We start from the raw sequence: 10,261 nt of genomic DNA, 5'->3' as shown, positions 1-10,261 counted from the left end.
TTTCTAATATACATAATAAAATTTAAAAATTATTGATCCAATACTCTTTAATATAACAAAAAAAAAAAAAAAAAACTTAATCCAGTATTTTCAATATGAAATGAAGTGAGAAAATAATTGTAAATAATGGAGAATAGGAAGAAAATAAGCTACCTGGTTTTTCGGTTTTACTAAATGATTGGAAATTCACTTTTCTCAGGCTACATTCTTATTTCAAAACACCATTATTTTGCTACAAATAAAGTAAATAAATGAAATTAATATATATATAAAGTTTAAAATAAGCGTTCAACAGAAAAAATACTAAGTGACCAACATAATAAAATTTTGGTATTCAAGTACTAATCATCATGGTTTTCTTTTCTTTACTATGGAACTCGATCTCCATGTCCTTCATTCCTTTAATTTTTTCTTCGAGACAATATATCTTATCTTTGATGTGTTTATCATCAACCAAACAATCTAGCATAATATTTTTGAGAATGTCAAGTTGATTCTGTTTATCTTCAACTTCTTTTCTTTTATTCGTAAGTTATTTGAAATTGAAGTCTTAAATTTCCATATCATGTTCATCCTTTATAAACTGTATTGTGTGAAAAGCTGTTGAATCATCTGCTTTTGCAACAGAATATGTAGTGCTTCTATCAATTTCTTTAACTACGACGTCTTCATTGTTAAAGAATAAGTCTTTTGGTACCTTTAATGTTACAATGTTTTTGAATCGTCCGTTCTCTAATTCTGTGTTGTAGACCGGATCTTGTTGAATGTTAAGTCATGCTTCTAGAATTTCCTTAAACAATTTTTTTTTTACATCAGCTGTAATTTTCATACGCCATTATCGACAATACACATAATAAAATGAAGTCAGTAAATAATTGTAAATAATGGAGAAGAGGAAGAAAATAGGTTACCTGGTTTTTCGATATGTGTAGTGCAATTGTTTTTTTTAGGTTAATAGATTAGGTTTTACTAAGTGATTAGAAGTTCACTTTTCGTAGGATTCTAGTTTTGTATATATATCTTAAATTTGGATATTTTGGCCATGATTAGATCTCCACTTCCGAAGAGATTTTTCAACAGTGAGCTTCTTCATGTTTGCAGCCTCCACTCTATTAGGAGCCACGATTATGACACGTGTCGGGTAATTTGAAATTTGGATTTTGAGTTTTATGGCATGGGCACGTGCAAAATGTGTGAGGGTGGTTGTGACATTTTGAAAGGGCATGACACCAGACACACCACAACAGACGGTCAAACTTGGTAAATGACGGTCAACTAACGATAAGGGGTACCTAAAGCTAAGAAACAAAAAACTTTGGATCCAATGCAAATACCCATATTATTGGGAGGACCTAAAGCTAAATCACCCTATCTATCTTAAATTAGTTTTTTTTTTTTTTTTTTTTTTTTTTTTTTTCAATTAGGTAGAAGCTCTAAAGCATGGACGCACCAACCCATGGGCTGTGTCCGCGTCGGCCACGCGTCGGACGTGGACGTGGACACGGACGCGACATGGATAGGCGTCGGACGCGGTCAACACAGTCAACTAAACTGGACACGGGTCAAGACGCAGTCCGGACGCGGGTCAACATGGTTAGGATGCGGATTTTGACCCAAAAAAATAAAAAATAAATCAAAATAATATTAAAAAACTCAATTTTGTTGATTCATTTAATTTAGTTTTTAATGTTCAATTTATATAAAATAAAATTATAAATATTAATTAATTTCCGCGTCTTTTGCTGCGTCCGCGTCCTATATTTTTGAGATATAACCGAGTCGCTGCGTCTGTGTTTGCGTCAATGTCCACGTCATTGCAAAATAGGGTAGAAGTTATTGTGTGTAGAAGTTATTGTGTTTAGAAACCTCTACATTTACTATTGGTCTAGGCCTAACAAATTTTATAACATATGTTTTAAGCGGCCATTGTATATCAAATTCTATTCAAATTTGACTCTGCCACCTCTTTTTCCCACGCATATTTTGCTTCATTTAACACTAAATTGCTCCAAAAACTTCCTCTCATCAGAAAATGGGGTTGATTCATCCTAAACTAAAACAGGTTTCGGATTTGTATAAGCAACGTCTCTCTACTATCTCTATCCTCGAACTCTCTCACTATCAAAAACCCACTTCGTGTTCTATTAAGCTTCAAATATGCCGACTGTTATGCTGAAAATCAAAGATGAAGATAAGGTATGTCATTACTTTAAGTTTTGTATAAAACCTTTAACTCAATACAAAAACCTTAATTTGATTGGCACCTGTTTAAGGTTTTGGTTTAATTTATTGTTGTTTTGTTCCAATAAAATTATATCTTAAACACACAAAATATGTAATCATGTAAAATTTATAAAAATAAGGTTTCGACACTGGGGGTGATGGTGGAGAATTGAACTAACAATCTCTAATGAGGCTTCAACTTGTTTTTCTTCCTTAGAAATCGCCTCGCCATCTGCCGAATCCGCCTTCGACCCTCGTCTTTGGTTTCAGCAAGATAAGCAGTAGATCCAATAGCAGCTAATTACCATCATAAAATGTTTCAACATCCATATTACGCTTTCGCCTTTCAATAACTTATCACCTTCAGATTTAATCCAAGACACAATTTTTCCTTCAGTAATTGTTGAACTTAATGTTGACATGAATATTTCAAGAATCTTATCTTGAATTCTTGTTCTGCGCATTGGGTTTGGTGTTGAAGAGAAGTTTGGGTTTATTCTTATTAGAGCTTTGTAGGTGAACCAATGTGAAGTGAAGGCACACTCGCCATTTGTTTTTTGTGCTTTGAAAACAAAATGTGAAAGGAGAAGATAGGATTTCGGATGTGCAGGGGTTTAATTGGGACTCTTTTTTTCTCTCCTGAGTTCTCGTGACTTTTGCTAATGTTGTTAAAAAAGGACCTTGTTGTTACCTGTCACTACTGCTATATCATCATTTTGTTTATTATCGTCATTTGATGTGCAGGTTTCTTTTGCATCAGATTTCATGTTTAACCTCATGTCAAGAGATATCACAGCAAGTGCTGGGTATGATTACATACTCCGTCAGGTAATTTGTCAATATCTAGGAAGTATTGTTGTGTGTGATTATTTGGGGAAGGGATTTGGCAAATACTTCCACCACATACTGGGTGGTTGGTGACTTGGTGTGGCTGTGGGTGTGTTGGTGGGAACGTGTGTAGCCACATGTTTTGGAAGTTATCAGGGAAAGGGACTTGTCAAATCCTTTAACTGTATACGAACTCAATATTGAGTATTTACTATTTTTGTTGGTGACAGTGGCGTCTAAGGGAAAAGATTGATTCTAATGGCTGCACGTCTGCATTTCTGGAAGAGTGACTGAATGTGGGTCTCACCTTTATTCTTTCTGCACAGGTGAGGATATCTTGCACTTGTAAGATTAATTTTTATTAGCTCATGTACCCTTGCCCTTTAGGATCCTCTTTTAAGAGTTGATTAGGATCTTTCATCATTCAAAGCAAACATGTAAGCGCGTTTTCTTGTAGTTGGAAACTTGTGAATGATCCAAACGGAAGCCAGTCTCTGACCAGTGGCCCTTTGCTTTTGATTAATGGGAAGCTGTAGCAGTGACTTGAATTTGTGGAAGAGGTTGATATGGCCTTAAGCTCGAGTCCTATTCCACAACAGTATGTTCGTTACCTGTTTAATATTTTGGCCTTTTAGTATTATCTTAGACTGTGTGATAGATATGCTTCAGAATGGAATTGGCTGTGAGATTTACTCTCTCTTCCTTTCTTTCTTTTTTTCCCCCATTTTCATTTTTTTCTTCTTCTTCAATGTTTCTCCTCATTTAATTTGCAATATATTCGTTTGTTGGTGTTGTTGATGTCATAGATATTTGAGAAGGTTAGTCTCCAAATATGTGAGAGTGGAGTGACAGGAAATAAAGATGAGTGTGATCGACTTGGATCAAAAGCCATTTATGCGTTCGTCTACCCAAACTTTATGATAAATAGGTACTCTCTTTCTGTTTCATTCTTGATTTTCCTGTCTCACCTACTTCACACAGTTTTTCCCTAATGCCGAAGTTTTGGTTTTGTAGGTACGGTCCTTGGATGGATACTAATCTAGTACTTCCACTTGGGCCTAATAAGTGCCAAGTGATATTTAACTACTTTCTCGAATCTTCTCTCAAGGTATGTCGCATTTATATAGAATGGGCTGTAGATTCCATTATACCGCCACAATTTGCAAATTGCAACAGGCATTGCCGTGCCATATGGCTTGGGCTAGCCCATGTGACTTAAAGATCAATAATGCTTCACATGGATTTGAAGTTCGTTCTTGTCCAGTGAGTTTGTCATTTGTCACCATGCTCATTTGTCTCCCCATGCTCATCACATGGTTTGGAGTTTGAGGCAGTGGAGTTTCTTTGTCACTCAAGCATTAGTATTGATTTAACATGTACTACCCATGTTGACCACACTTATTTTAGAAAGAGTAAATCTAGCGCCTAAAGATCACTTATATCATACAATGGCATGGAACTAAGATGTGATGTTTGCGGAGATTGATCTAGACATCATGAAGAACATCATACGTGGTTTTGAAATGTTTGAACTTGCCAAATGTACCCCGTAGTTTTTAATATTTCTCAAATTTTTTAGTTCATCAGTTTTACATAGAATTTTCAGGCTTTTGTCGTGGTTTGAAAATTCCAAATGAAGTGATCTTTTGGTATGAAAATCATTAAGATCATCTTTGCCAATCACAAAAATCCGCATTGTCGATGCTTTTTCGCCTAATAAAGTTGGATACTATTGTTTTCCTTTTCGTAAAATATAGTATCCATAAGTGAAAAATCTCCGATTCTGTGTTTTGTTTTCACCTAAGTTACAGTGACACAGATAGGTGTGTCCAAATCTGGCATAGATACGAAGTGTCTGACATGGCGAAATATCAAAAAGCAAGGTATATCAGATACAATGTGTCCGACACGGACATGTGGATACGTATCCAACTTGGATTATTTTTAAGTTCATTTAACATAGGTGTTCACTTAAAAAGTCAAAACCATAGTCGAAGTGTTGAACCTATCTCATTTTTTAATTCATCTAATGCCTCAGGATGACAAATCTTTTATTGAAAGTAGTTTAGCAGAAAGTGAAAGAGTCCAGGTTTGAACTGTCAAATGCTTTTATTAAAGAAATAATTTGTGTCCCCCTTCCCTTTTCCTGAAAATTCTATCTATTTATTGTAGATGGAAGACATTACATTGTGTGAAGGTGTTTAAAAGGGCCTGGAATCACCAGCATACTGCACTGGCAGGTATGCTCCCACTGTTGAGAAAGCAATGCATCATTTTCATTGCCTGTTGTTTGAGAACCTCACCAAATGAATAATAATTGTGTACTTGTTTGATGTTTCAACGGGGTAAATAATATCTGTGAATCAAATGTATTCTATTTCATGTATCACATCAGCAATTAATGTATCTGTGAGGTGTATCAGTCTATTTTCCCCTGACGATTAGTATTGTGATAGGCTTTGGATGTCCAATAGAGTTATGCTGCTTGAAAGCTTTAGTTGTTACCCCTGCCGCTAATATAGATGGGATCTATGCTGCTTAACAACTTTGAGTTGAAAATCTGCCTCAAAGTTTTACAATTTTCTTAAACAATGATGCTGACACAGCACATCACATGCCAGATTGTAGCTCATGTAACAGCCTATAGCCAGCTAATGTCGAGTGCGATGCATGTCAGAGTTGGATATTCAGTTGGTTTTTCTTAGTTTTATTGTAATGAACCTTGCTGTCTGTGTAGACCTTGTGACTTGGTCCTCAGAATATTTCTAGCGAGGACCTGCGTAGACCATCAGTTAGTTCTTAAATTTTTCATGTGGCCCTATCTCTTGGCATAATCGGACGTAAGAAAATATGGAGAAGCCCTAGATAGCTTGTAGGTAGCTAAATATATAGAAATGAGTAGGTAGCTTGTAGGTTAATGTTTTAATGTAATATGCTGAAAATACGGGTATAAGCCAATTTAAACAGGTATAAGCAACTCTGAAGCAATATGCAAACAGTTTAGCACTATAAGCTTTGCCTATATTGCTAGAGCAGTCACAAAGCAAAATTATGCATTTTTTATCGAACTTGTTCACAGACTACCCCAATGGCACCTATAGACAATTGTATTACATGTATATTTGCTGAATTGCTGCTTGCATTTTTTGTATGTGAACAGGGTTTTTAAAGAAATGAAGAATTGCGGGTTTGAGCCAGACCGTGATACATTCAATACTTTAATTAGTGCTTATGGTCAATGTGGCTCAGGGATTGTCGCATTAAAAATGTATGATGAAATAATCAGAGTGGGATTTAGACCTTCAGTTACTACTTACAATTCACTTCTGAATGTGCTGGCCCACAGAGGTGATTCGAAAGCAGCAGAAGCAATGATTTTGGACATGAAGAGCAAGGGCTTCAAGCCTAATGAAACATCACTGTCCTTGATGCTTCATTGTTATGCAAAGGGGGGGAATATTAGAGGGATAGAGGCAATTGAAGAAGAAATCTACAGTGGAGAGATCTTCCCAAGTTGGATGCTCTTGAGAACTCTCGTTCTTGCAAATTCCAAGTGCAGAGCACTGAGGGGAATGGAGAGGAGCATTCAAAGAGTTAGGAAAGAAAGGATACAAACCTGACTTGGTCGTCTGCAATTCAATGCTTTCCATATTTGCAAAGAACAGGAAGTATAACCAACCACAGGAAATGGTGCAGAAAATCCGTGAAAGTGGTTTGGAACCAGATCTTATTACCTACAACAGCTTGATGGACATGTATGCATGTGGCGGAGACTATTGGAAAGCAGAAGAGATCCTCAAGGGGCTACATAAAGTTAAATTGAAACCAGACCTTGTATCTTACAACTATGTGAGCAAAGGGTTTTGCACGCAAGGACCCATGCAGGAGGCTCTGAGAACAATGTCAGAGATGATAGCTATGGGAATCAGGCCTTGCATTTTTATGTACAATACTTTTGTTGTTGGATACGCTTGTAAGGGAATGTTTGTGGATGTGCAAGATGTGATTAGTTATACGATGCAGCAGAACATTTGAAAAAGTTGCAACCACAATAAAAAAGATCTATCCAAATGAAACAACAACTAAAATCTTTAATCGTAGAAACATGTCTGAGAACCTTGTATAAAAAACATCAGAATTGTCCACAGGAGTAAAATTTTATACCAACAGCCAACCACATCCATTAACTAAACTGTTGACATTACCATTACATATTAATGACAACAAAAATCTTTCCTAACCATAAATATTTTCTCAAAGTTCATACTGCCAATTCCAAGTTGGTTCACTGCAGTGACAAACTGTTGATGGAGCTCAACTGACCACACTACACGTTGTTTCTTAGACGTAGAAAGGTTGTTGTTTTCCAATTCTCCTTCATCTTCTTCTTCTTTAGCATCTTTCCTCTTATTCTGAATTTTCCAGTTGCCATCGGTTCCTTCATTAGCAGATGAAGCATATTCAACATCATCACCAGCTCGTTTATGTCGATCAGTTTCCTCCATGCAAAAAGAAAGTTTGAATTCGTCTCTAAAGTGCAAGAGCTGACATCTTAATAATAGGAAATGGTACTCACTGATAACAGGAAGGTTCATTTCCAGTCCAACGTGTTCAAGGAGTTTGAATCCGACACTATTTTCTTATGTTCAAGGAGCTTTCATAATCAATTAACTCTGCAAGATATTCCATTCAATGTAGTCGTTCTCATCCACCAATTGCATCAGTTGTTGCATCTGTGATCTTCTTTTCAACATTTCTTATTATCTGGCGCGTGCATTGTATATGTGTTGCAACTTAGAAGAATTATTTGGATCTCGCTCTTTGATGACATTAAGAACCTGTTTTGGCTTGACTCACGTAAGGTCATCTGAAACAAAACCTTTTGCTCCTCAGGTGTTAGCATACCCCCATATGTATGACCCCCTAAGTCGGTCTTCGGCGGGTGGTTGTGAAGAGCACATTCAACACTCACCTTCCACTTATCATCACACCTAGGCAAGTAAATCCCCCTAAGCAAGAAGGGACAATCACACTTCTTTGTGCCACTCTTTATCTTTCTTTTCCTTTTCTCATGTTGATCCTTAACTATTTTCTTATGTATACCAAACTTCTCACTCCTTTCACAACCAAGGAACAACCTGGGTGTCCTTCCTTTTGAAGAATGATCAGATTTCTTGATCACAACAATGGAACCAGTTTCCATCCCTATTCGCCCAGTCCATCCGATAAGTTCTTCACGACTCTAAAAGACCTACAATTCAAACAAAAAACATATAATTTTAACAAATCATAAAGAGAAAAACTAAAACTTATAAGAAGGAAAAGTACCCTGTCAGTTATGAAATGTTCTGTCAGATCAACATTCATAAATTGTGACTCCAGATCCTACAACATAATAATAAACGAAATATCATCAATAAACAAAAAAAAACACTTTGTGTATTCCCCACCTTAAACCCAACTCTAATTGGTACAAACACACTGGTGCATAAACCCTTGAACAGGACGACATATGACGATTCGGGCTTCTGGCGATTTGTGGGAGGAAGATACGGAACATAGGGTTCCACACGTCTCGGATTAACAGTTTGGTTAAATGCGGGTAGAGAATCTCAAGAGTTATTTTTAATTTTAGTCGTGGATTTTTTTTAATTTTTTTTGGGAACAGTCGTGGGTTTTTGAGGTGGGGTTTCCATTTTAAGTGGGAGACATCTATCGCAGTTTTTTTTCTCCACTTTACTTTTTAAGTGGTTCGGCCACTTTTTTCTCCACTTTTTTCTTAATCCACTATTCCATGGCCTCATAGTGAGAATCCCAGCGAACAGCGCATACAGTGCAGTTAAAAAGAACAGCTAAAAGTGAGAAACCACCAACGTATATAGGCAAGCTACGAACAGTGTCATCGTTTTTACCAGCTTATTTTGAACAGTGTAGCATCATTTTTCTGAACTTCGGGATTTCTTATTCCTTTTCTACCAGCTAAAGTAGACTTACAGATTCGTTGTGACCAGTCAAAGAATGGACTAAACTTCCATCAGCAGCATTCCAAACACAGATTCTGCAATCTGCATTTAAAAGCACACCTTAATATAGAAGTACACTCATTATCAAAACACACATACGGAATAAATCATCGACAGCATAATAAAACTTGGAGACAAAAAACCAAAATTAATGCAGCTAAATTGAAACTCTTCTCGGTGTCAAAAGGTAATTAATCTTTTGCAATAACGTGAAAAATGAGATCATCCCAATACCAAAAGCAAACCAAACCCAGCATTCTAAAATACAACAACAACAACGACAACAAACGCACATGCAAAAAGAAAGAAGGCTTACCAGTAAGAAGGGGTGTGATCGAAGTCTGAGATGTTCAAAGGAGACGAAGTGGTGACTGGTGGAAACTCAAGCTTTGAAGTAGCCATGTTTAATTCTTGGCATTATGGAGTTATAAATTGTGCTTTTTGTTATATTGGAAGAAAATGGTCAAGGAGTTAAGGTGAAAAATAGTGTATTACAGGACTGAAAACTTTGATGGATTCGTACCTAATGGAGCTCATTCTCGACCTTTTCAGAACCAATCTTCGGCAAGGTAGATTAAGAATTTAGAGAAGGTCTCTGAAATGATAGTCATTGATTAGATGATTAGATGGGAGACTTGAAAAATGGAGTGATCGCTGCAGAGGGAGGGAGGATAACGTTTTTAGGGTTCTAAAAATCCTTCGTGGCTCGAGACGTTTATAGAATGTTATTGGGGATTTGATGTTTTGGTGTTTCAGGAGCAAGGGTATGCAGATATGGGATATGGGATAAAGAAGGTATGTGAATTACGGTGTTTTAAAACGAAACAAAGATTCGGTGGGTTTTGGTTCGGCCAGTTTTTTCTCCACTTTTTTCTCAATCCATCCTGATTTGCCTACGTGGACACCCTCATAGAGCAGGAAAAGAGACTGCTATTATATATATATAAAGATGGGGATGGTTATATGAACTCCACTAAAACGAACTCCAAATGAACTCCACCACTTAACTCAATGAACTAGAAGCTGATTTTTGGTGGAGATGTTTTCCACACAATAGAGATCATCCTCACAAAAAATCAGCTCATTTGAAGATGTACAACCTCATCAAAAATCATTTAGAAAGTTATGAAATTATCCAACGGTCAGGATTTTTTTTTAATTTCGATACAATTTTTGACAAGGTTAGA

The 10,261-nt window shown here is 36.5% G+C and overlaps 2 long non-coding RNA genes across 7 annotated transcripts; one reads left to right on the top strand and one right to left on the bottom strand.

Moving 5' to 3' along the window:
* The first annotated feature begins 1,922 nt into the window (after window positions 1–1,922).
* LOC147479843 (uncharacterized) lies at window positions 1,923–7,090 on the top strand. Of its 6 annotated transcripts, none has more exons than XR_015205859.1 (9): window positions 1,923–2,196; window positions 2,968–3,051; window positions 3,282–3,377; window positions 3,509–3,649; window positions 3,858–3,979; window positions 4,066–4,159; window positions 5,090–5,140; window positions 5,224–5,291; window positions 6,212–7,090. It is a non-coding gene; the product is annotated as an uncharacterized LOC147479843 (long non-coding RNA). The 6 variants fall into 6 exon arrangements; XR_015205861.1 differs by lacking the exon at window positions 1,923–2,196 and having other exon boundaries at window positions 2,368–3,051; window positions 6,212–6,319; window positions 6,398–7,090; XR_015205863.1 differs by lacking the exon at window positions 1,923–2,196 and having other exon boundaries at window positions 2,368–3,051; window positions 3,591–3,649.
* A 51-nt stretch (window positions 7,091–7,141) lies between these two features.
* LOC147479842 (uncharacterized) lies at window positions 7,142–9,968 on the bottom strand. Its single transcript, XR_015205864.1, has 4 exons — window positions 9,391–9,968; window positions 9,046–9,116; window positions 8,380–8,436; window positions 7,142–8,302 (listed from the first exon to the last, which is right to left on the bottom strand). It is a non-coding gene; the product is annotated as an uncharacterized LOC147479842 (long non-coding RNA).
* Between the last annotated feature and the right edge of the window lie 293 nt (window positions 9,969–10,261).

Source organism: Coptis chinensis, chromosome 8, assembly GCF_015680905.1.
Source record: "Coptis chinensis isolate HL-2020 chromosome 8, ASM1568090v1, whole genome shotgun sequence".
NCBI classification, from domain to species: domain Eukaryota; kingdom Viridiplantae; phylum Streptophyta; class Magnoliopsida; order Ranunculales; family Ranunculaceae; genus Coptis; species Coptis chinensis.
The sequence above is the reverse complement of the archived record's forward strand: the minus strand, read 5'-3'. Positions and strand labels throughout refer to the sequence as shown.